Consider the following 25,770-nt stretch of genomic DNA (forward strand, 5'->3'; position numbering starts at 1 on the left):
ACTTCTATAACTTGCTGACAAGAATACTGTGGGAGACCGTGTCAAAAGCTTTGCTAAAGATGCTGGGAGTTCTCGTTCCCTGAGAACTGGCCTGGCTCCCTTCTCAACAGCAAACAAATCAATTCCACGTCCCCTTCCCAGATAAATCAGCCTGGAGCCAAGGGCAGCACGGGACTATTCCCTTTACTTCCCACCGAGGCATGAGACAACCCAGGGCAATACTGGAAGAGCTGATGGAATTGACGTGGGGAAACCAGCCTTTAATAACAGGCAGCTCAAGTTTAAGCCAAGTGTTTTTACCAATTTTTACAATATTATATAACCCTTCAATCATAAAAAGAAAAGGAGTACTTGTGGCACCTTAGAGACTAACCAATTTATTTGAGCGTGAGCTTTCGTGAGCTACAGCTCACTTCATCGGATGCATACCGTGGAAACTGCAGCAGACATTATATACACACAGAGAATATGAAACAATACCTCCTCCCACCCCACTGTCCTGCTGGTAATAGCTTATCTAAAGTGATCATCAAGTTGGGCCATTTCCAGCACAAATCCAGGTTTTCTCACCCTCCACCCCCCCACACAAATTCACTTTCCTGCTGGTGATAGCCCATCCAAAGTGACAACTCTCTACACAATGTGCATGATAATCAAGTTGGGCCATTTCCTGCACAAATCCAGGTACTCTCACCCCCTCACCCCCTCCCAAAAACCACACACACAAACTCACCCTCCTGCTGGCAATACCTCATCCAAACTGACCACTCTCCAAGTTTAAATCCAAGTTAAACCAGAACATCTGGCGGGGGGGGGGTAGGAAAAAACAAGGGGAAATAGGCTACCTTGTATAATGACTTAGCCACTCCCAGTGTCTATTTAAGCCTAAATTAATAGTATCCAATTTGCAAATGAATTCCAATTCAGCAGTTTCTCGCTGGAGTCTGGATTTGAAGTTTTTTTGTTGTAAGATAGCGACCTTCATGTCTGTGATTGCGTGACCAGAGAGATTGAAGTGTTCTCCGACTGGTTTATGAATGTTATAATTCTTGACATCGGATTTGTGTCCATTTATTCTTTTACGTAGAGACTGTCCAGTTTGACCAATGTAAATGGCAGAGGGGCATTGCTGGCACATGATGGCATATATCACATTGGTGGATGTGCAGGTGAACGAGCCTCTGATAGTGTGGCTGATGTTCTTAGGCCCTGTGATGGTGTCCCCTGAATAGATATGTGGGCACAGTTGGCAATGGGCTTTGTTGCAAGGATAAGTTCCTGGGTTAGTGGTTCTGTTGTGTGGTATGTGGTTGTTGGTGAGTATTTCCTTCAGGTTGCAGGGCTGTCTGTAGGCAAGGACTTGCCTGTCTCCCAATATTTGTGAGAGTGTTGGGTCATCCTTTAGGATAGGTTGTAGATCCTTAATAATGCGTTAGAGGGGTTTTATTTGGGGGCTGAAGGTGACGGCTAGTGGTGTTCTGTTATTTTCTTTTTTAGGCCTGTGCTGTAGTAGGTAACTTCTGGGAACTCTTCTGGCTCTATCAATCTGTTTCTTTACTTCCGCAGGTGGGTATTGTAGTTGTAAGAAAGCTTGACAGAGATCTTGTAGGTGTTAGTCTCTGTCTGAGGGGTTGGACCAAATGCGGCTGTATCGCAGAGCTTGGCTGTAGACGATGGATCGTGTGGTGTGGTCAGGGTGAAAGCTGGAGGCATGCAGGTAGGAATAGCGGTCAGTAGGTTTCCGGTATCGGGTGGTGTTTATGTGACCATTCTTTATTAGCACTGTAGTGTCCACATACCACAAAACAGAAAACTAACTGCTGAATTGGAATTCATTTCCAAATTGGATACAATTAACTTAGGCTTGACTAGAGATTGGGAGTGGTTTAGTCATTATGCAAGGTAGCCTATTTCCCCCTGTTTTCCCCCCCCCCCCACCCTCAGACGTTCCTGTTAAACCCTGGATTTGTGCTGGAGATGGCCCACCTTGATTATCATACACAATGTAATGAGAGTGGTCACTTTGGATAAGCTATTGCCATCAGGAGAGTGATTTTGTCTGTGTTGCGGGGGGGGGGGTGGTCAGAAAACCTGGATTTGTGTTGGAAATGGCCCACCTTGATTATCATACACATTGTAAGGATAGTGGTCACTTCAGATAAGCTATTACCAGCAGGAGAGTGAGTTTTTGTGTGTGGGGGGTGGTGGTGGTGAGAAAACCTGGATTTGTGCTGGAAATGGCCCAACTTGATTATCATACACATTGTAAGGAGAGTGATCACTTTAGATAAGCTATTACCAGCAGGAGAGTGGGGTGGGAGGAGGTATTTTTTTATGCTTTGTTTGTGTATAAAATCTTCTAAACTTTCCACAGTATGCATCCAATGAAGTGAGCTGTAGATCACGAAAGCTTATGTTCAAATAAATTGGTTAGTCTCTAAGGTGCCACAAGTACTCCTTTTCTTTTTACAATCATCACAGTTACGTCCATAGTGACTGTAAATTTTCTTCTATACTTATTATCATCAGTGTGTTATTTTTTCTGGAATCTAGACCATGACTATACCTTGACCAAGAAATTTGGACCTTGATTAAATAATCAACTACCTCTGGTTAAGGCCATGGACTTGACATCCACCCGGGTGTCCCTGAACAGGTACAAGTACTAACAACTGCTGCATTTTAGCCATAGTTTTTAATCAGGGCAAGAAATTGATACAAACCCGTTAAATCATTTGTCAGCCTGAGTCCTTCACCCACATTCCTTAGGGCATTGCGCCACCACGTGAATGTTTCATTTCCCTCCTCAATTTCACACAGAGACACAATTTTCTTTGCACAGATCCATGAACAGTACAACCTCCCTGTGTCTCTTGTCTGAGCCAGGGCATTCAATTCCATTGAAACCTTCTCTCCTGCAATGGCAATAGTCAGACAGACGGGATGTAGCTACCTGCATCCCTGACAGTGCCCCACAGAAATCCTGACCCCTGCTCTTGAAGCGATGTGCTGGAGATTTGAATAGGAAAGGGACTGTCTGACTTGTCGAAGTGGGGAATGAACAACAATCTATTGCAAAGTCATGAACCACAAACATACTCCGATCATGCTCCAGCCGGAAGAGAAATGGGCAGAAATTCTCGCTTTCTGACATGAACACACTTGTGCTGGGGAAGCTGGTCTGAGCAAGCAATCTGAAGGGACAATTCTGTGAGAACAGAATCATAGTGTAGCTAAGCAGCTATCCATCAAATAGTTGTGGCCAAGTGGTTAAGGTGATGGATTTCAAATCCCTTGTGGGGGTCCCCCTGACGCAGGTTCAAATCCTGTCAACTACAGAAACGTTAGCGTGTTGTCATCGCTGTTTTTCTGTGTTAGCATCCACAGTGCGAACTGGAGCCAGCTCTGGCCTCGCTCCATCTACATGTGAGACTGCTATAGCACTTAGGTGTATTTTTATCACTTAGCTAGTTACAGGGGTAGAAAAATGAAGAATCAAAATCACGGTCCACCTGTGTATGGGCCTGCTCTCACTAGGATAGTCGGAAGCCTTGTTCTTAGGCTAAGCCCTTTGGCCAAGCCGCAGGGGCAGCTATAAGCTGGGAAGCGTACAGTCACATTGTCACATCCCAAACCAGACACACTGAAATAAGGTGGTATTGAGCGGTTAGGAAAAAGATCCTGTCCAGAGAGTGCCCATCACCACTAGATAAAGGAACGGATCTTAAGATGGTTAAAGAAAACTTCGTTTGCCAGCATCCTGTCTGGCAAGAAATCACTTATCAATGGTTGTGGCTGTGAAACCCTCATTTCTGTATGTTTTATCTTTATGCCCCCCAGTTTTCTATTGTTAATCTGTCTGGTTCGCTAATTGTTTCTGTCTGCTGTATAATTAATTTTGCTAGATGTAAGTTAATTAAGGTAGTGGGATATAATTGGTTAGAGAATTATGTTACAATATGTTAGGATTGGTGAATTAAATTTCAGTAAAACGATTGTTTAAGGTATAGCTGAGAATATTATTATATAAACTGGGGTCAAACAGGCCAAAGAGGGGAAATTGGAATCATGCTTGCTAAGGGGCGGGGGACGGGAAACAGGGACACAGGCTAGGCTCTGCGGCGTCAGAGCTGGGAAGGGGGATACAGGGTAAATGCTCTGTGGCATGAGAGCTTGGAAGGGAACACTGGGGAACAGACTCTATTGGCTTATAGAGATAAGCCCAACTTGTGTGAAGGGCTCCGAAATATGATTGCTTGGAAACTAATCCCAATAAAGATTGCATTGTCTGTGCTTTGGACTTCTGGCCTTTTGCTGCTTGCTGACAAGAACCAGGGAAGCAGGAGGGTTGAGGGAAAGCTCTTTAACATGGACCATAGCGTGTCCATAGTGTGTCACTGCATGTTGTTGGCCAAGTGATCACAGCACCTGGAGGGGTTTTGCTACTTGTCACTAGCACAGTATTGTAAGAGGCAGCCCAGATTCAACAGCTGTGCATGCCAGATGAGTTACAGCAACCTTTACCTTTTTTCCATGTTCATTCGATGCCTCCTTTCAACACTTGTCAGCAAAAAGACCTGTTCGTTTTGCAAGCATGGGTATGGCTAGTCAAAGGCAGGTTTCTCCGTTAACAAAAAAGATTGACCAAAAGGTGACAAGAGGAGGCACGTTCAGCAAGGCAGCACTGGATGCTGGATCCAGAATTTGCTCTTTATCCAGCAGGTTTATTGGCAAGCTCTGCCACAGTGCCACTCTCTGGGACTTCTCCCGTAACTGCTCCATCTTTCATCAACAATAAAATGAAAGGTGAAAGGACAGTAATTCTCCATTTCCTGCAAGCCCTACAGGGAATCCTCTAGAAGGGTCTCTGTGCATAGACATTTCTAGTGAATTGCATGGGCATGGGACACAAGCTCTGGTGTCATAGCAATTACAGTCAAAGCAACCTCCTTCCCAGCACCAATAGCCTTTTCATCAACTCCAGGCTGGTGATTTGATTCTCTCCAACGCTCCTCTGCAAAGAAGCCTTTTCCTTAGGAAGCAATTACTTACATTGCCAAGGGAGGTCTCTTCTGTTTCCTAGGAAGACAGAGGAAAACATGAGGAGAGGAGACAAAAGCTGTACAACAAAGCACTACTGGGAGTTGAACCCAGGATCTCCTGTTTACAGGACAGGTGCTTTAACCTACGAAGCCATGGTGCCTTCCTCAACTAGCTATTTGCAACTGTTCCCCTTGATGGTCCAAGACAACACCTTCAAATGCCAAAGTACAGACGTTCCCCATTTCCCACAAAACTTGCAGACCTTGAGCGGGATGGCTCTCTGGATTCGAAAAAGTTCAGAAAAGGGCAACAAAAATGGTTAGGGGTATGGAGCATCTGCCATATGAGGAGATATTAATAAGACTGGGACTTTTCAGCTTGGAAAAAAGACGACTAAGGGGGGATATTCTAGAGGTCTATAAAATCATGACTGGTGTGAGTAAGTAAATAAGGAAGTGTTATTGACCCCCTCTCCTAAGACAAGAACTAGGGGCTACCAAATGAAATTAATAGGCAGCACGTTTAAAACAAACAAAAAGAAGTATTTTTTCACACAACCCACAGTCTACATGTGGAACTCCTTGCCAAAGGATATTGTGAAGGCCAAGACTATAACAGGGTTCAAAAAATGAACCAGATATATTCATGGAGGATAGGCCTATCAATGGGTATTAGCCAAGATGGATAGGGATGGTGTTCCTACCCTCTGTTTGCCAGGAGCTGTGAATGGGCGACAAGGGAGAGATCACTTGATGATTACGTATTCTGTTCATTCTTTCTGAAGCACTTGACATTGGCCACTATGAGCTATAGGGCCCTTTGGTCTGACCCAGTATGGCCGTTCTTACGTCCTTATGGTCCTATGCTCCTTTCATATATATTCCTGGGATTCTGCCCTACAATGTGTCCCTGAGATCTCACTCAAAATGCCCCAGACAGGCAAACACTCTGGGATCCTGTAGCCTCTGCCACCCATGTTGTACCTTGTTGCTCGTCACTAACCCTTGATGCTGCTCCTTTCTATAGACTGTGAAAAGGGGGGAGGCAGTGCCGGAGCCTTCTGGGGATGCAGATCCAACACTTTGGGAGAGACAGATTCTTCGAGGCATCAGATTGCTGTAAGCCAGGGGAGGCCAACCTGTGGTTCCAGAGCCACGTGTGGCTCTTCAGAAGTTAATATGCGGCTCCTTCTATAGGTACTGACTCTGGGGCTGGAGCTACAGATACCAACTTTCTAATGTGCCGGGGGTGCTCACTGCTCAACCTCTAGCTCTTCCACAGGCCCTGCCTCCACTCCAACCCTTTCAGCCCACTCCCCTGAGCCTGCCATGCCCTCACTCCTCTCCCCTCCACCCAGAGCCTCCTGCATGCCATGAAACAGCTGATTGGGCGGTGCAATCATATGCGGGGAGGAAGGAGGAGGCACTGATCGGCAGGGCAGTCGGTGGGCGGGAGGCGGTGAGAGCTGTGGGGGTGGAGTTGATGCAGGGCTGCTGACATATTACTGTGGCTCTTTGGCAAAGTACACTGCTACAATCTGGCTCCTTCTCAGGCTCAAGTTGGCTACCTGTGCTCTAAATCATGCAGCCTCCCCATAAAGCAGGGGCTTCTTCCAGCCCTGAGTCTGGGCTACCAGGATCACTCCCACAGGGCAGGGTGACCACAGATTACAGCCTGAAAATAGGTATGTGAAACTAACTCATGTTCTCCCTGACAGGCTTCCCCTAGATCAAAAGGCACCCCAGGCAAGAAGCATCTGCGATGCCCCCCGTCACATGTTAAACTTTGGAATATTTTATTTTTATTGCATTTGCAACTCATTTCATGATTTTGATGCAGAATTTGTATGCATGATTTTCTCTGTCATATAAGGTGATACATTTGCAGGCTAGGATCTGTACATCTGTTTTTATTCATGCCAGAAATAATCAAATACAAAAGTTTATTTCCTTTAAGCAAATAGAATTTTTTTTTAATTTTAACAGTAACTGAAATGTACTACGATCTAGAAATTGAACGGCCACCAACACAGGGTGGACCAGTCTTAATAGTGTTACAGTGAGAAACAGCATTTGACTGTTAACCCGAGTCCTTTAGTTCAAAGGTCACTTTCTCGACTTTGTCCTCATGAACTGAAGCGCAGCATTAGAGAGATCCGAAGACTGGCCAATGGCATTTTCAAGTGATAAAATAACAAGTGATGTCGGTCTCTCATTGGCCATCATAGACTGAACATATGTTTTAATGAGCCTGAACTTCAATGCGAGGGTGGCTCTGTCCACCTCCTTCCCCTCTGCTGCTGGGCACCAAGTCCCTGGCGGCCAGTAGGTAAAGCCGGGAATACAGGGTGGGGTGCCAAGTGGCAGCAGGATTCTTGCCAGCAGGGTTCAGCTGCCCAAATTCCTCCCCGTGCCGTTAGGCCCCAGTCGCCTTCAGCCACCAGGTAACCCAGGAACTAAGGCAGGAATGGGGTGAGGAAGCAAGTCAAGCTGAGCAAGGCAGGCAAAAATTCATCTTGCCTTAGTGGGCCACTCACAGTGAGGTCCCTTTTGTGTGCCATGGCTGACAAAAACATCCCAGACAGAGAAACAGCAGGCCAAACAGAAACCTCGTAACTCTCAAAGTAGCTCAGCTGGAGCGCATTAGACTGAAGATTTAAAGGTCCCTGCTTCAATCCCAGGCTTCGGCATGTTGTTTTGTCCCTTTGTGTGCGGAGGTGGGCTGTTTTCTGGAAGTGCAGCGGTGCCTTTACTCGCCGTGAGTCCCTCATTTCGGGCTCTGCAGCAGGAAAAAGCATCGTGGGCTTGTGTACCCAGGTGGCCCACCTGAACTTTCTTTCTTCTCTTGCTCTTTCTCGGCAAGGGGAAGAAAAAGAAGCTCTCCTTCAAGCTGGAGTCACAAGGATGACATAAAGACGACTTCCTGAGCACCGGCTCCAGTCCTTTGCTCTCCCAGCTGACCGACCAAAGGGCTGCCGCCACTTTCTCCAGGTCTGCCCATCAGTGTGTGCCAAGGTGAGAGCCAGCCAAGTGGATGGAATTTGAAGGCGGGGGCAAAGCTCTGTGACAGAGTTTCTGTAGTGTAGTGGTTATCACGTTTGCCTCACACGCAAAAGGCCCCTGGTTCGAAACCAGGCAGAAACATGATGGTTTACTTTTTCTAGCTCTCCAGCAAGGCGCTCCTACTTCTACCACTGGCCTCTCCCTGGGATAACCCCGACCCCTGCAGGACAGAGGGTGGTGAAATGGGCTGAGAAATCTAGAGGGTCTAGGCCAGTCACCTTTTGGAGCCTTGTGGCTTGGCCTCCTCTCCCCTTGGACGTTGGCATATGGAGGCCGGCTCTTCCGGCTGCCCTCCTTTGCATGACTTGCCAAAGGAGGGAGTGAGGCAGGAATAGGGCAAAAGAGGAAAGTCATGCTGAGGAAGACAGGGCAGAAGCTAAGTGCCTCACTGGGGTTAGCAGAGCGTCACCGTTCGTTCTGGCAAAGCCAGGGGCGGTGCAGTTGGCTCCTGGGAGGTAGAATCCTGTGTCTGCCTCCTGGTTTCCCAGGGATGGCTACTTGCAGTCCAGGAGAAGAAGGACGGTTCTGGGTGAAAGGAAGACAAGAAAAGCGGAGTCCGAGTTTGTGTGCACCCGTGCTCTTTTCTGGCCAAGATGGGGGTGCGGTGATGGGCTTGAGAGGCTCCCTGCTACACATTGAGCAGCGAGAACCACTCCTCCTTTGTGGCCGACCCGGGGGCGTGATTGACGGCTTTGGAGGCGGGGGTTGGGCTGGCTGTGAGCAACTGCTGGGATCCCTTCTGAGGGCCGAACCCATGGTAGTGTGGTTGGCTGCTGGGAGGTAGAATCCTGTGCCTGCCTCTTGACATCCCAGGGACAGCTACCTGTAGCCCAGAAAAAGAAGCGTGGTTCTGGGTGGAAGGAAAAAAAGCAATGGTTAAGCCGAGTGGGATCCTTTCTCATCAAGATAGTGTGCTGTCGTGGGCCTGGGAATTGCCTGTGAGCAGTGGGTGGAGATGTTCCAGTGAGAACCGCTGGTCTTTTCTGGCCTTCACTGCTGTGCCAGTATAAAGGGTGAATAAGCCCGGAGTTTCTTGAGCAGATGGTGTTGTTTCTTCTGGTAATCCTCAGTGGGATCAGAGGATAATGGCTTGTAGAATGTGGAGTTAGAGAGCTGCCTAGCAGCCTCTTGTTCATATTCCAACTTAGTCGTTATGACGACAGCACATCCTTTGTTAGCCTTTTTTATTATGATGTCAGAGTTGTTCCAGAGGCTGTTGATTTCTATTGTGTGTACACAGGAAGGTTTGAATGTGTAACAGGTACGTTTGGTAAAGCTTAGCTATTTTATGTTTGTAACAGGCTCTTGCCCACCTCCAGCAGAGTTTTCAATCACCTACTATGGCAACTTACCAAATGTCATGCAAACTAGTCCATTCCTCCCCATAGTCAATGTCTGACCAGAATGTTAGAATGAGGCAGAGAACTGGGAAAGTATCACAATAGGAATATATTAAAAAGTGGGATTAATCAAAGATGGGATGCAGACAGAGCCTGTTCTATAGCTGGTGAAGTGACAGGGACACACTGCCACTCGTGCTGGTTCTGAAATAAGAAGAGATGCAGGTCAAAGAGAATGAGCTCATGTGGGAGCTCTAGGCAGCTGCCCTGTCAGTGCATCACACACCTGGGAGGTGTTACACAAAACAGAGCACTTCCCCTCTGGAAGAGAAACCCTTCCCCCCACTGCCACCACTTCATGATACTATCCATGGGGCTGTTTGTTCTGCAGGACTTTGATCTCTCTGGGTTGTCCATGGTGATTCATAAAAGAGCCATTAGGGGAGCAGGAGTCATCCCAATAGAAATCTCTTCACTTCTTTCTCAGTGCATCTTCTTAGCCCTGGCTTTGGGTGCTTTGAAGTTGGCTCTCCAGTCTTGATGTTAGGTGGGATCTTGACCACCTTCTGGGGCTTGGCAGATTACACCTTTTGAGGGCTTTTCTCTGCCTTTTTGGTCCCCCCTGCAGTCACCGCATTCTGATGATTATTCCTAGACATGGGCATGGTGGCCTTCCTGGGGATCTTGGCAGCTTTAGCCAGCTTCTTGGTGGCTGTATTCCTGCTCAGAGCCACGGTCTTCTTCTCATGCCATATCCTTGTCCTAGCTGCTGGTTGAATGTGAAGCAGGCAAGGTGCTGGTGACTTTAGCCTGCACCAAGTTGCCTTTGCTCATCAGACTCCTGAACCCCAACTGGATGTGGTTCTTCTTCTTCTGCACAGCATAGCTGTTAGGGGGCTTATTCCTTCCCCCACTTCCTTCCCTGGTCCTTCTCGCATGAACAGAGAGCAACAATACCCAAAGTCCAAACGTGCAAACAATTCGATATTTATTGGGGTGAACTTCCAGCAAGCATGATTCCAGTTTTCTTCCTTAGTGTCCCCCTTCCCAGCTCTGACACCACAGAGCCTTACACCTGTGTCCCTGTTCCCATTTCCCCCTTTAGCTAAATATGATTCTAATTTCCCCACCCGGGAGTTCGGCTTAGCTATACCTTAACCAAGCATTTTCCTGAAATTTAACTAACCAATCCTAACATATTGTAAGATGATTATGGAACCAATTATATCCCACCACCTTAATTAGTTTACACCCAGCAAAATTAATTATACAGAGGACAGAAACAATCACAGAACTAGACAGAGATGATACTGACAAACAATAGGGAAATGGGGACTACAGTGATAGAACAAAGACAGAAATGAGAATTTCACATCCCAGCTATTGATAAGTCAGTTCTTGCCAGAGAGGATGCTATCAAACTAAGTTTCCTTTTACATCTTCTAGGCACTTCCCTTTCTCTGGAGGTGATAGGCATTATCAGGACAGGATTGTATTCCTATCAGCCCAATAGCACCTGATTTCAATGTGACTAGGTTGGAATGTGAGGAGGTGACCTTTCAATTCCCAGCTTATGGCTGCCTCTGCTGCTTAGCCAAAGGCCTTAGCCCTAAGCACAGGGGCCTCAGACTGTCACAGTAAAAGAGGGCCCTTACACCGGTAGACAGTGATTTTGATTCTTTTATACCTCTAGAACTTGCCAAGTGATAAGAATACACCAAAATTCTTAGAGTACAGGCCTTTACAGACAGGCCTGAATATCTATATCCTAACAATAGCCCCTGGAGAACACGGATCTGCAAATGTGTATTCATATTATACCTTTGTTTAATTTAAGAAAACATAAACTAGACACAGAAGACTGGAATGATTTCAGTTGATAGCCAGGTTTGCTATGTTTTTATGCATTTGCACAGTGAAACATTGAGGGTTTACAGTCATTCCAGGAATCCTCAAACAGTGGAATTAGTGGGTAGAATTAGTGGGGGAAGCAAAAGTGGTTGGGAATCTGGGAGGTAGTGACCATGAGTTGGTTGAGTTCACGATCCGGACGCAGGGAAGAAAGGTAAGCAGCAGGATACGGACCCTGGACTTCAGGAAAGCAGACTTCGACTCCCTCAGGGAACGGATGGCCAGGATCCCCTGGGGGACTAACTAGAAGGGGAAAGGAGTCCAGGAGAGCTGGCTGTATTTCAAGGGATCCCTGTTGAGGTTACAGGGACAAACCATCCCGATGAGTTGAAAGAATAGTAAATATGGCAGGCGACCAGCTTGGCTTAATGGTGAAATCCTAGCGGATCTTAAACATAAAAAAGAAGCTTACAAGAAGTGGAAGGTTGGACATATGACCAGGGAAGAGTATAAAAATATTGCTCGGGCATGTAGGAATGATATCAGGAGGGCCAAATCGCACCTGCAGCTGCAGCTAGCAAGAGATGTCAAGAGTAACAAGAAGGGCTTCTTCAGGTATGTTGTCAACAAGAAGAAAGCCAAGGAAAGTGTGGGCCCCTTACTGAATGAGGGAGGCAACCTAGTGACAGAGGATGTGGAAAAAGCTAATGTGTTCAATGCTTTTTTTCCCTCTGTTTTCACTAACAAGGTCAGCTCCCGGACTGCTGCGCTGGGCATCACAAAATGGGGAGTAGGTGGCCAGACCTCTGTGGAGGAAGAGGTGGTTAGGAACTATTTAGAAAAGCTGGATGTTCACAAGTCCATGGGGCCGGACGAGTTGCATCCGAGAGTGCTGAAGGAATTGGCGGCTGTGATTGCAGAGCCATTGGCCATTATCTTTGAAAACTCGTGGCGAACGGGGGAAGACCTGGACGACTGGAAAAAAGGTAATGTAGTGCCAATCTTTAAAAAAGGGAAGAAGGAGGATCCAGGGAACTACAGCCAGTCAGCCTCACCTCAGTCCCTGGAAAAATCATGGAGCAGGTCCTCAAAGAATCAGTCCTGAAGCACTTGCATGAGAGGAAAGTGATCAGGAACAGCCAGCATGGATTCACCAAGGGAAGGTCATGCCTGACTAATCTAATCGCCTTCTATGATGAGATTACTGGTTCTGTGGATGAAGGGCAAGCAGTGGATGTATTATTTCTTGACTTTAGCAAAGCTTTTGACATGGTCTCCCACAGTATACTTGTCAGCAAGTGAAAGAAGTCTGGGCTGGATGAATGCACTATAAGGTGGGTAGAAAGTCGGCTAGATTTTCGGGCTCAATGGGTAATGATCAATGGCTCCATGTCTAGTTGGCAGCCGGTATCAAGTGGAGTGCCCCAAGGGTCGGTCCTGGGGCCGGTTTTGTTCAATATCTTCATAAATGATCTGGAGGATGGTGTGGATTGCACTGTCAGCAAATTTGCGGATGATACGAAACTAGGAGGAGTGGTAGATATGGTGGCAGGTAGGGATAGGATACAGAGGGACCGAGACAAATTGGAGGATTGGGCCAAAAGAAATCTGATGAGGTTCAACAAGGATAAGTGCAGGGTCCTGCACTGAGGACGGAAGAATCCAATGCACCGCTACAGACTAGGGAACGAATGGCTAGGCAGCAGTTCTGCGGAAAAGGACCTAAGAGTGACAGTGGACGAGAAGCCGGATATGCGTCAACAGTGTGCCCTTGTTGCCAAGAACGCCAATGGCATTTTGGCATGTATAGGTAAGGGCATAGCGAGCAGATCGAGGGACGTGATCGTTCCCCTCTATTCGATATTTGTGAGGCGTCATCTGGAGTACTGTGTCCAATTTTGGGCCCCACACTACAAGGATGTGGATAAATTGAAGGATATGGATAAATTGGAGAGAGTCCAGTGAAGGGCAACAAAAATGATTAGGGGTCTGGAACACATGAGTTATGAGAAGAGGCTGAGGGAACTGGGATTGTTTAGTCTGCAGAAGAGAAGAATGAGGGGGGATTTGATAGTTGTTTTCAACTACCTGAGAGGTGGTTCCAAAGAGGATGGTTCTAGACTATTCTCAGTGGTAGAAGAGGACAGGGCAAGGAGTAATGGTCTCATGTTGCAGTGGGGGACGTTTAGGTTGGATAGTAGGAAAAACTTTTTCACTAGGAGGGTAGTGAAACACTGGAATGCGTTACCTAGGGAGGTGGTAGAATCTCCTTCCTTAGAAGTTTTTAAGGTCAGGCTTGACAAAGCTCTGGCTGGGATGATTTAATTGGGGATTGGTCCTTCTTTGAGCAGGGGGTGGTACTAGATGACCTCCTGAGGTCTCTTCCAACCCTGATACTCTATGATTCTATGATTCTATTCCCGAACCCCACCCTCAGCCTGGGCCCCTGGCTTCTGCCTCAGCCTCGTCCCCCTTACCTCCGTCCACACCCCTCTTCCCAGGAAACAAGGGCCCCACTCCCAGCCCTGGTTCGCGACTGCAGCTTCCGAGAGGCAGCAGACACGGATAAGAAGGCAGAACTTTTGGGACAACTGGTTTAGGTGAAGTCCTCAATCACTTCTATGCAGTCCAATAAAAGGTATTCCTCACCCACCTAGCCCCTCAATCAGGATGGACTTGGTATGTTCTGCTGCCCTTCACTCATACAGGAAGAATAATAACATTTTATTTCACTGAATGCTAAAGTGATTTGTAACATGACAGCAGCCAAAACGGGTCATTCTGGCAAAACGGCTCCATCACGCTGTGTACCTAGGCAGAGTAGGCGTGTCTTTGCAAACGGTCTGTTCCTGAAGTCTTTCCTCCCAACTCCTCACTAGATGTGAGGGGGGAGCTCATTCAGACCCTGCTTTTGCTTAGTATTTAAATACTACTTATTGGCCCTATCTCTGCTGGCGTTAGATTTCTCCTTGTGTCCTTTCCTGACAGCTCAGATGAGGTGGCCGAGTGGTTAAGGGGATGGACTGCTAATCCATTGTGCTCTGCAAGCATGGGTTCGAATCCCATCCTCATCAAAGGCATTCAGTCTTCTCTCTTCCTTTTCAAACAACCATATCCCCCTTTGGTACGATGACAGACCAAACCATGGTGCTTCCTGCAAACAAAAACCTTCTCAGGAACTCAGATGACCTGCTTTAAATGAAATGTGGTGCTGAAAGAATTGTCTAGCTCTCTATATTTTATCTCAAAAGGTAACATCCTCATAATCTCCCCCAAACACCCTGGGACCTTCTCAAATTATTAAAATACCCCCGTCCACAGCAAGACCACGACAGTGACCCACAACTAGAGTGTCCAGGCCAAGCTGTTCTGAAGGAGGCAACTCAAACATTTTCTCTCTGCTTCCCTTGGCAAGGTCTGACTGGGAAAACAAAATCTCCCAAAATGAAAATTTTCTTCTGAAAAACCAATACTAGTCTGTTTGGGGACTTTGATTTGAATGAATTATTATTATTATTATCTTCTGATCTCTGAATTATTTCAGTGCAGTCTTTGTCCTCCTGATGTGTTTCCAGGTGTTGATTTATGGGGGAGTGAGGATAAGTCATGATGTCTCTTCCCCTCTTTCATAGTTTCTTCCAACTTTCTAGAAAGCTCCTTTGCTAGGATGTAAGTCAAGCAGTCTCCTTTGTCTCTGTGCTATCTTGGAGAAGTCTGCATTATACACGGTTCCTGGGATAGACCTTGTGAGTGTGGATACCTTTAATAGGCCAGCAGCAAGCCTGGCTTTTCCATTGTCGCACCTGAAGGCTGGTGGTGGGCACTTCCCAACCTCAGAACATATTTCAGTAACGCACACACAGTAAAACTTCATCACTTCCCAGACAAGGCTAGCACACACCATCCAACCAGGTATTAATGTTCAACAGATCACAACTTTTACAATGATACCTCACAAGACACATGTTGTACAAACCATATCATCATTATATGACAGTGGTAACTATGGGGCTTCCTCCTGACATAATTGTTGTCTTCTACCTAAAGAAATGGCCTAATTTCTATCGTTTCTATGATTCTATGATTTCAACCTCTCCAGTAACATTACAAAACCAACTGCTTAGCATTTTATGGTAGAAGCTGGAGGGAATTCAAAGATCCTCCAAAGATGTGCATTCAGGCCACCTAGTTGGGTAAATTCCATGCTCCTTATCCAGAAGAGACTTGACATGGCTTGAGGGGAGGCAGGCTTAGCTGTTCAATATACAGGTGGAGGGAGAAGGGCACAGTACATTGACAATTTAGAACGTGAGACTCATAATCGGTGGTTTTGCGTCGTAAGTGGGTGCCCTACCTACTCTGGTTGTCTGCTCTGAGAGTCATCTCTTTGCTTTCCATTTAAGGTCAGGGTGGGATATTATAACCAAGTGTTCTTTCAAAACTTTTCCCCTGGCCTTCTCAGTGAACCCTTTGCTGAGAAACTTTCCATGTATTTGACTGCATGTCGGTTTCCTATATTCTTGGATGAGGCCCAAGGTGCTGGAAGGGAAATGTCCATGGAAAACTCAGATATTCCTGTTCTCCAAAAAAAAGGCAGGTATTAGTTAGACACCATTGCTTCTAGTATTCCTGTGGAATCCAAGGCTAGCTGAAGAATTTCTGTCTATACTAGAAAGAATCATTCCATTGTAAATACAAATGAAATGAGATCTGCAGCTCGAGTCAGTGCCCTTTAAAAATATTTGCTAAGAAAAAAGGCATTCTCTCCCTTGTTGATAAGGACAAGGAGCCCTCTTTTGCTCCCAATTCCAAATGCAGAATGAATGGAGATTTTTGTTTGAAAAATTTCATTGCCCTGTGGAAATCGAACCCACAACTCAGCTGTTAAAACCCCAGAGCCCACCACTTAAAGGACCAGGTAGCGCCATTTCTTTCTGACAACCAGCTTTGGCTTTCTCAGGCTCCTAGTTCGCCAATCTCAGACGGTGCTCCAGTCTCCATTGCCCTGAAGGGACAAAAAGAGAGAGTGAAGGATCCCCTGTGCTCAGTGTCACAAACCGAGCCCCAAAAATGGATGACATGGTCTCACAATCTCAAATTATGCTTCCAGTTCCTCCATCAGCATCACAGGAGCAAAACAAAGAAATCACCAGAGGAGCAATTTTCCTCCGCTTTCATTGACCCCAGTGCACTCCTCTCCCCTTCTTCTTCTGTTTATAACCTGGAGCCTCTGTCAGGGGAAAAAATCATTGAGCTGAAAGTATTTCTCGGATAGAAACCCAGAGAGGAGAGTTGACGCCACCTGATGGGAGGCTGATTCATTTTCACAGGTCTCATGGCTTCAGCTGCCCCTTAGTGTAGCTCTCATTTTGTCAGTGCTGCACTCTCAGGAAGCTGACAAAGTGCTGAACCCTGCTTCTTTTGGGCCACTGGGAGCATGGCGATTGCACACCAGCTGCAAGCCCTTCTGTCCTCTCCTTGTCCTGCTCGGCTACCCCAGACTCTTTCCCACAAATGGTTTCATCAGATGCTGGGGGGTCTAAGGACCTACAGGTTTCCCTCACCTACCTCGTAAGGCAAACTGTGATTCCCTTCTCTGACATTGCTCGGGCCACATATTCTTTGAGAAGCTTCTCCGCAGGAGGTCTGATGTCCTGCAAAAATGTGTGTGTCGCTTGGGGGGAACTACTTGTCTACCCCCTCTCTGGGAGCTGAGAAGCTTTTTCTGACTCTCCCCCACTATGTGAGTCAAAGAGCATCTCCCCATGGTGGGAGAACACTAAATTCCACCCTCCCGTGCTTGTTTCTCTGACCAGCTGGTAAATCAACCCCAGCTCTCTGATGTAGAAACCAGCATCTAACCAGCCTTGTAATAGTCCCTGCTTTCTAGCTGGAGAGTGAAGGAATGAAGACAGAAGGCAAATATCAGAAAAGGAATCTAAACTCACACTGTGACTGTGCCTTCGAAGAAGTGCTACAGAGAGCCTGGCTAGCTCAGTTGGTAGAACATGAGACTCTTAGTCTCAGGGTCATGGGTTTGAGCCCCATGTTGGGTGCTTGATCTTACTACCTTAAGTGTACTTTTTTGTTTATATGGTGAGCCTAAAATGAAATGCACTTTCTTGCCTCTCAACAATCTTATGCAGGAAATGTCTCATCCTCTTAGCTTAGATAGGACAGGAAGAGAGAACAAATTGACATTTCCACATATTCAAGGGACACCATCATAGGACCTAACCACATCAGCCACACCATCAGGGGCTTGTTCACTTGCACATCTACCAACATGATCATAGAATATCAGGGTTGGAAGGGACTTCAGGGAGGTCATCTAGCCCAACCCCCTGCTCAAAGCAGGACCAATCCCCAATTTTGGCCCCTGATCCCTAAATGGCCCCCTCAAGAAGTGAACTCACAATCCTGGGTTTAGCAGGCCAATGCTCAAACCCTGACTTATCCCTCCCCCTGAGAGATACCATCATGTGCCAGCAATGCCCCTCTGCCATGTACATTGGAGAAACCAGACAGTCTCGATGCAAAAGAGTAAATGGACACAAATCAGACATCAAAAATTGTAACATTAAAAAACCAGGAGAAGAGCACTTCAATCTCCCTGGACACTCAATAATAGACTTAAAAGTGGCCATTTTTTAACAAAATAACCCTTTAAAAACAGAGTTCAATGAGAAACTGCAGAACTGGAAGTAATTTGCAAACTTTACACCATCAACTTAGGCCTGAATAAAGACTGGGAGTGGCCAAGTCACTACAAAAAATAATTTCCCTCTGTTGATACTCACACCTCCTTCTCAACTGTTGGAAATGGGCCACATCCACCCTAATTAAATTGGACTCGTTAGCATTGACCCCCCCACACACACACACTCTGTAAGGTAACTCCCATCTTTTCATGTGCTGTATATTTATACCTACCTATGGTATTTTCCACTTCATGCATCTGATGAAGTGGTTATAGCCCACAAAATTTTATGCCCAAATAAATTTGCTAGTCTTTAAGGTGCCACAAGGACTCCTTGTTGTTTTTAAAAATATTAAGGGCGCAGTAAGGAAATTAGTATCTCAGAGCTTGTGGTAACATCATTTGAAGAAGAACAAGAGGTTGAGTGAAAAAGGGCTAAGGAAATAATGTTATTTCAAAAGGGAAAAGTGGTGTTGTGTGTGTTGAAAGGCTGGCTTAGAAATTTCCAATTGTTATTTTCTGATCCATCCCACCCTTCAGCAGCTAGACTTCAGGAATGGAAGAGGCTACTGATCCTTCCCTCCAGCTGCTTAATTCTGAAGACTAGTCTATGGAGCTGGGTGAATAGTTTTTGGATGAATATTTTATTTACTGAAATATTTTGGTGGACCAAAAATGATTTTTAAAAATTTAGTTTCAACAAGAAAACTGAAAAAAAATTAATCTTGGGTCAACCTGGATGATTGTTAATTCGTTTTATTATTATATAGGTTAGGCTAGCTAGCAAGCAAGGAAATAAATGATTTGCATAGCTCTACTTGTATGAAAGGTCCACAATCAGAAAATGCCTATGCTCTGTTCTGAGGCCGTTTGAGTTTCACGTACTATCCAAAACCCATCTGAGCATGATGAAGTACCAGTTGAGGGAACAACAAGTGAAGATATGTGTTGAAACCTCACTGGCACCTGACCAAAATGACCATTGAGGAGACAAGATACTTTCAAAAGCTGGGAGGAGGGAGAGAAACAAAGGGTCTCTGTCTGTCCATATGCTGCTTTTGTCGGGGATAGACCAGGAATGGCGTCTTAGAACTTTTAGTAAGTATTGTAGCTAGGTATGTGTTAGATTATGATTTCTTTAAATGGCTGAGAAAAGAATTGTGCTGAATAGAATAACTATTTCTGTCTGTGTCTCTTTTTTGTAACTTAAGGTTTTGCCTAGTGGGATTCTCTATGTTTTGTATCTAATTACCCTGTAAGGTATCTACCATCCTGATTTTCCAGAGAGGATTTCTTTACTTCTATTTACTCTTATTTCTATTAAAAGTCTGTTTGTAAGAAAACTGAATGCTTTTTCATTGTTCTCAAATCCAAGGGTTTGGGTCTGTCGTCACCTATGCAAATTGGTGAGGCTTTTTATCCAACATTTCCCAGGAAACGGAGGGTGCAAGTGTTGGGAGGATTGTTCATTGTTCTTAAGATCCAAGGGTCTGGGCCTGTAGTCACCTAGGCAAACTGGTGAGGCTTTTTACCAAACCTTGTCCAGAAAGTGGGGTGCAAGGTTTTGGGAAGTATTTGGGGAGAAAGATGTTTCCAAACAGCTCTTCCCCAGTAACCAGTATTTGTTTGGTGGTGATAGCGGCCAATCCAAGGACAAAGGGTGGAATATTTTGAACCTTGGGGAAGTTTTGACCTAAGCTGGTAAAGATAAGCTTAGGAGGTTTTCATGCGGGTCCCCACATCTGTTGGGGACCTGCATGAAAAAAAAAAAAGACCTGTCCTCAATGTATAATATTGGAAATTGTTTTGTTTTCTGTTTCTTTTATATCAATTTACTGTGCTAAAAAAATCAAGGGAACAGGGAGGAAATTTGTAGCTCAGAGCTTGTGTTTACATGGTTTGAAGATGAGCAAGCTGTTGAGTGTTAAAAAATATTGTGGGAAAAACGTTATTTAGAAAGGGGAAAGTGATGTTGTATAGCCAGCAGCTGTGAAGTTATCCTTATATCGATCCATGTTAATGGCTTGGAGCCAATCTCCCCCAGAAAAAACAGCTGAGAATTCCGGAGAACTCGGATCCAACTGGGCAGTGTTTGGTCTAGGAACAGAAAATACATGGGCAGATAACAGATATTAGCTGGATTACAGAACAAAGTTTAAGCTCCACAATGATTACGCTGTGACTACGCTAGCGATTTCCAATTATTATGTTCTGAGTCCTCACATCACAACCCTGCCTAGCGAGGAAAGGAGGGGAAATGTAGTCATCAGGAAATAGATTTTTCTGACATGGAAAGGGTACACGAGGCTCTTTGCGGTTAGCTCAAAATCAACAAAAGCGAGGGGGAACACTGCTGGCTGGGAGGTAACTTGGCAGGACAAAGGGTTGGGATTCTTCTATGCTCAGATTTGATATGTAGCTGGCAGTCTCCCAAATGATGGTCTATTCCGCCCCTCAACATGCAGGCTAACATTCTCCTTTGGAACTTCAAGTTTCATGAAAGGAAAAAAAACAACGAGGAAGAAAGCATAGAAGCTATGGATGTATCTGAGAAAGGAGTTGGATGGAAAGAAGACAACAGGAGCCACAAGAGAGAAAGCAGCACTGTTTCTGCCTGGTTTTGAACCAGGGACCTTTTGCGCATTAGGCAAATGTGATAACCACTACACTACAGAAACCGGTTACTGTCACTTTTGGGGCCCTTTTTGAAGGCTCTCTCAGTAGCCACTACATCAGCTGGTGTCCCTTTGAAGAACAGGGAAGCAAACGACTCCAAGAACTTCTGTTTTAACTCAAACAATCCTCACAAATGCTGCAAGGGCACCTCCAATTTGCGCATCTGACAATGACACAAAACACAGACAAATCTCACAACGAACAAAGCTCACATCCACTCTACTTTTTCATGGACGTTTTCCTGACAGCTTCCAGTGACAACCATACAAAACACTGAAATGCAGTAAAATAAAGATGAGTGAGGGAAACCTGCAGGTCCTTGGGTCACTACAGTTTCTGATCGAAGTATCTGTGGGAAAGGGTTCGGCTTACTGGGGAGGACAAGGAGGTGAAAGATGGACATGCAGACACTGTGCAAACACCAAGATCCCCTAACCAATGCGCCAGGAAATCAGCACTTTGGCTGCTTCCTGCCTGCACAGAGTTGACAAACGGGGCAGCCAAAGCTGAGAAACCTGACACAGTGAATCGGGGGGAAAAGCAGATCTAGTTCTATAAAAGGGCATAGAGCCTTGGCTTTAAGGTACAGAGTTTTCCAGCAGCATGAAGAAGGATGGGGAATTGGGGTGGGGGGGAATATTGTATTTTTTGTTTGACTTGCAAGTGAAGAATGGAAAGTAAATTTTTGTTAAGAAAAGTCCTTCCCCAACTGGGAATCTAAAGTAAGAGCACAAAATTCTAACCACTGGGGAATGCATGCACACAGGTTTTTGTCAGCCATACTAGGCTTTCTCCAGCTACTGTGTCTCCATGTGACGAAGCTGATTGAAATGAGCCAATGGAGTGTGATTTAAACAGACATCTCTATACAGAGACCAGAACACTGACTTGAGATATAGAGTCTTGTGCCTTAGACCACTCAACCCTGCTGACGGTACAGAAAAACCTCTTCAATCAACCCTAGCGAGACCTGGGTTTCATTTTTGGCCAGTAAAGAGCAGAGTATTATTGTCTAGATGTAGGAGTTAAAGAATTTAAACTAGGAGGAAGGGCCAGTTTTCCCATCACTTCACACCTTTTACATCCAAACCTCATGACTTTCTGAATGAACCGTGCTCATTCAACCAGAAGACGTTGGGGTGGATGTAGGAGTCACTGGGGAAAATTCTCTGGACTCTGTTACGAATGAGGTCAGACCGGATGTACATAGTGATCTAGTCTGGCTGTAAAATCTAGGAATCAACACCAAATATGATGTGAAATTAATCCTCAGAAACGGCTGTTCCCCATCCATTCAGATCCCAGCAAAGGGTTATCCAAGGAAGGGGGCTGTTTAGGACAAAGAGAAGAAAGAGGTCTTCCTCTCCCTGGAGGAATTAGGCTCCAGTTTCATCATGTGCTGAGCTGGCTTCTCTTTTCCCACCTACCCAGAGGGTTGCAAAATGTATTTCAATGTATTCGAGCTATAGCTTCCTGTAGAGAAGGGGGTCTGAATCCCATTTCTGTCCATAGCACAGACAGTTTCTAGAATGTGTTCAAGGAGGCAGCATTTCAGCTCTGAACTGAGTCAGGCTCCAAGCGTGATGAAAAGTGTGGGAGGAAGAAAAATCATAGAAAAGTCTAACCTGCGAACCAAGGAGACAGCTCCTTCTAAAGGAACTCTTTGTGTTCGTTCCTGTTATGTACAGAAGTGGCTGGATACAGCAGATTCCAACCCTTGGTCTCTTCAAGGATAAGGAAAGATCCAGGATGTCCTTTACCTGAAGAAGGGAGATGATTTCTGTGAGGGATGGAGGCCTCATCTAATGGGTTTAATCTGTCACCAGAAGCTGGGAATGGCCAACAGGGGATGGATCACTTGATGAGTCCCTGTTCTGTTCATTCCCTCAGAAGTACCTAGCATTGGCCACTGTCAGAAGACAGGATACTGGTTAGCTGGACAATTGGTCTGACATAGCGTGGCTGTTCTGATGTTCATTTTCCAGTGATTGCTCATTAAGTGAATGCAGCTCCCTTTCCCTCCTCAGGAAATACCTTTACTGTGCAAAATACCAGCGCTTTGCACAGAAAGGAGGGAAAGGTTTCAGAGTAACAGCCGTGCAAGTAACAAGGACGTCCGGTGGGAGAGGGGGAAGGAAAAAACAAGGGGAAATAGGTTAACTTATATAATGACTTAGCCATTCCCAGTCTCTATTCAAGCCTAAATTAATTGTATCCAATTTGCAAATGAATTCCAATTCAACAGTCTCTCGCTGGAGTCTGATTTGAAGTTTTTTTGTTGTAATATCTCAACTTTTATGTCTGTAATTGTGTGACCAGAGAGATTGAAGTGTTCTCCGACTGGTTTATGAATGTTATAATTCTTGACATCTGATTTGTGTCCATTTATTCTTTTACGTAGAGACTCCTTACAATGTGTGTGATAATCAAGTTGGGCCATTTCCCGCACAAATCCAGGTTTTCTTCCCCCCCGCCCCGCAACCCACTCTCCTGCTTTTAATAGCTTATCTACCTTACAATGTGTATTCAATTCAAAGAGACTGTTGAATTGGAATTCATTTGCAAATTGGATATAATTAATTTAGGCTTGAATAGAGACTGGGAGTGGCTAAGTCATTATGCAAGGTAACCTATTTCCCCTTGATTTTTCCTACCCCAGCCCCCCTCCAGACGTTCTTGTTAAACCCTGGATTTGTACTGGAAATGGCCCATCTTGATTATCATACACATTGTAAGCAGAGTGGTCAGTTTAGCGGCAGGAGAGTGGGTTTGTGTGTGAGGGTGTGTTGAGAAAACCTGGATTTGTGCTGGAAATGGCCCAACTTGATTATCATACACATTGTAAGGAGAGTGATCACTTTAGATAAGCTATTACCAGCAGGAGAGTGGGGTGGGGGGAGGAGAAAAGATGGATTTGTGCTGGAAATGGCCAATGGAGATAAGCTATTACCAGCAGGAGAGTGGGTTTGTGTGTGGGGGGGGGGGCTGTTTCATGCTTTGTGTGTATAAAAAGATCTTCTACAATTTCCACACTATGCATCTGATGAAGTGAGCTGTAGCTCACGAAAGCTTATGCTCAAATAAATTGGTTAGTCTCTAAGGTGTCAAAGGAGGAGAAGGAAATGGACACATGATGGTGCTGTAAACTAAGAAATGAAACACAACAGGCTTGTGTGTACATTGATTCTGAACAGCAAACCAATCTGATACCAATATCATGAAAAGCCAAATAGCCATTTCTTTCTATATCCGGGAACACTAAGAGAAAAGAGTTCCAATAATTCCTGCCCGTTTACTTATGAATTCTTTTATGTTCTAAATAAATTTGAAACAAGATTTGTCTGAACGTGAGCTGCCTGTTATTAAAAGCTGGTTCCCCAATTCAGTGCCAACTCCTCTGCTAGAAACACCCCCAGGTCCCTGCTCACCCCAGTAGGGGCAAAAAGAGAAACCCCCACTGGGTGCTGCCCTTAACTCCAGGCTGCTGTCCAGGGTGTGGGTGGGGACTGATTGTTTGCTGCTGGGGAGGGAGGCAGTATAGGCCTCTGGCGCTGAGCTCCTAGCTCTTGCCCTGCCCAGGCTGTCCTCTGCGCCAGCGGCTGCTCCCCGCATGCTCTCGAGTCAAACATGCAGGGCCCCCAGGGGGACAGAGGCTGGGACAGGGCAGCAGCCTGGCTTGGGCTGGGAAGATGCTGGGAGTTCTCATTCCCTGAGACCTGGCCTGGCTCCCTTCTCAACAGCAAACATATCAGTTCCACGTCCCCTCCCAGGAAAAATCAGCCTGGAGCCAAGGGCAGCACTGGACAATTCCCTTTACTTCCCATCAAGGTGTGAGGGAACCCAGGGCGTTTCTAGAAGAACTTTTGGAACTGATGTGGGGAAAACAGCCTTTAATAACAGGCAGCTCTAATTTAAGCTAACTGGGTTTGTTTGTGTTTTACAATTCGCTATCGCACTAAATAATCCTTCAATCCTAGCGTCACCACCAGGGCCATCCTTACCCACACACAAAGTATGCAGCTGCAAATTTCCTGGCGCCCTGTGCAGCTGGGTGCTGCTCCAGCCCCTGCTCCACGTCCTCTCCATAGCCCCCACCCCACTCCACCCCTTCCCCAAATCCCCACCCCTTATCTGCCCCACCCCGCCTCTTCCCAACCCCTGCTCCATCCAAGGCCCTCCCCCACTCCTCTGAGGACTGTCGGGGTTATCAATCCCCCTTCAAGTCTGGCCTGCAGAGCCTCCTGGCTGAGGCGTCTCCCTGTGCTGGGCCCACTGCCCAGGGTCCCCCTCGGTCCTCCCAGCTGCTCACCGCACCCAGCTCCGGACTGCTCCACCTCCAGCCCCAGCCCCAGCCCCACCACTCGGTCTCTGCTGCTCTGCCTCCAGCTCCCTGGGCTGCTTCTCTGGCCCCTCTGGCTCTGGTTGCTGCAGCTCTGCTCCCAGGAGAGGTGTCACGGAGTCCCTGGGCGATGCTCTGGAACTGCTCCCCGTGAAGCCAGTCAGGACTCTGGGGCAGTCGCCTTCCTGTGAGCAGCCTGTCTTCAGGACACACAGCTCACACAGCTTCCACCTTGCAGGGGGGAAGGACCAGGCCACCAGTTGCCAGGAAACAGGATGTCAGCCATTGTCCGTGTCCAGACCCCTGCACACACCTGCCCTCTAGGGCTCTGCAATGATCATACATCTTTACTCCACCACCTAGAGACTTAAGAATTGCACAGGGGAAACTGAGGCACCCCCACAATATTCAGAGGAAACATTAAGAAGAGTCCCTCTTCGTCACATCTGTCCCTCCTTCAAGATTGAACTGAGCAGGGTCACTTTAGCCGGTGACCTGGGGAAGTTCAAAGCCACCAAGACCTTCTCAAAGCTCTCCACACTGGATCTTTCAACAGAAAAGTCAGTGGATCCATTCACAACAGAAAATTTCTGGCTGTTAGGAACTGAAGCTTTCTTGATTAAATCACTTTCACATCCTTCAGGTGCAATAAACTGCTCGCAAAAACTCCATGAGGATTCCTTTCCCTAGGGCTTTTCTATGCAACAATTCACCCTTCACAGAAATTCTGCTCTTACCCTCTTCACCTAGGGCTTGCTC

The 25,770-nt window shown here is 46.2% G+C and overlaps 4 non-coding genes across 4 annotated transcripts; 3 read left to right on the plus strand and 1 right to left on the minus strand.

Moving 5' to 3' along the window:
• Positions 1–8,113: 8,113 nt before the first annotated feature.
• On the plus strand, positions 8,114–8,186 carry TRNAV-CAC (transfer RNA valine (anticodon CAC)). The gene has a single exon. It is a non-coding gene; the product is annotated as a tRNA-Val (tRNA).
• A 6,102-nt stretch (positions 8,187–14,288) lies between these two features.
• Positions 14,289–14,370, plus strand: TRNAS-GCU (transfer RNA serine (anticodon GCU)). Its single transcript has one exon. It is a non-coding gene; the product is annotated as a tRNA-Ser (tRNA).
• Positions 14,371–17,279: 2,909 nt separating this feature from the next.
• Positions 17,280–17,352, plus strand: TRNAK-CUU (transfer RNA lysine (anticodon CUU)). The gene has a single exon. It is a non-coding gene; the product is annotated as a tRNA-Lys (tRNA).
• Positions 17,353–20,601: 3,249 nt separating this feature from the next.
• On the minus strand, positions 20,602–20,674 carry TRNAI-AAU (transfer RNA isoleucine (anticodon AAU)). Its single transcript has one exon. It is a non-coding gene; the product is annotated as a tRNA-Ile (tRNA).
• Positions 20,675–25,770: the final 5,096 nt, after the last annotated feature.

The sequence above is a fragment of the Eretmochelys imbricata genome, chromosome 28 (genome assembly GCF_965152235.1).
Source record: "Eretmochelys imbricata isolate rEreImb1 chromosome 28, rEreImb1.hap1, whole genome shotgun sequence".
Taxonomy (NCBI): domain Eukaryota; kingdom Metazoa; phylum Chordata; order Testudines; family Cheloniidae; genus Eretmochelys; species Eretmochelys imbricata.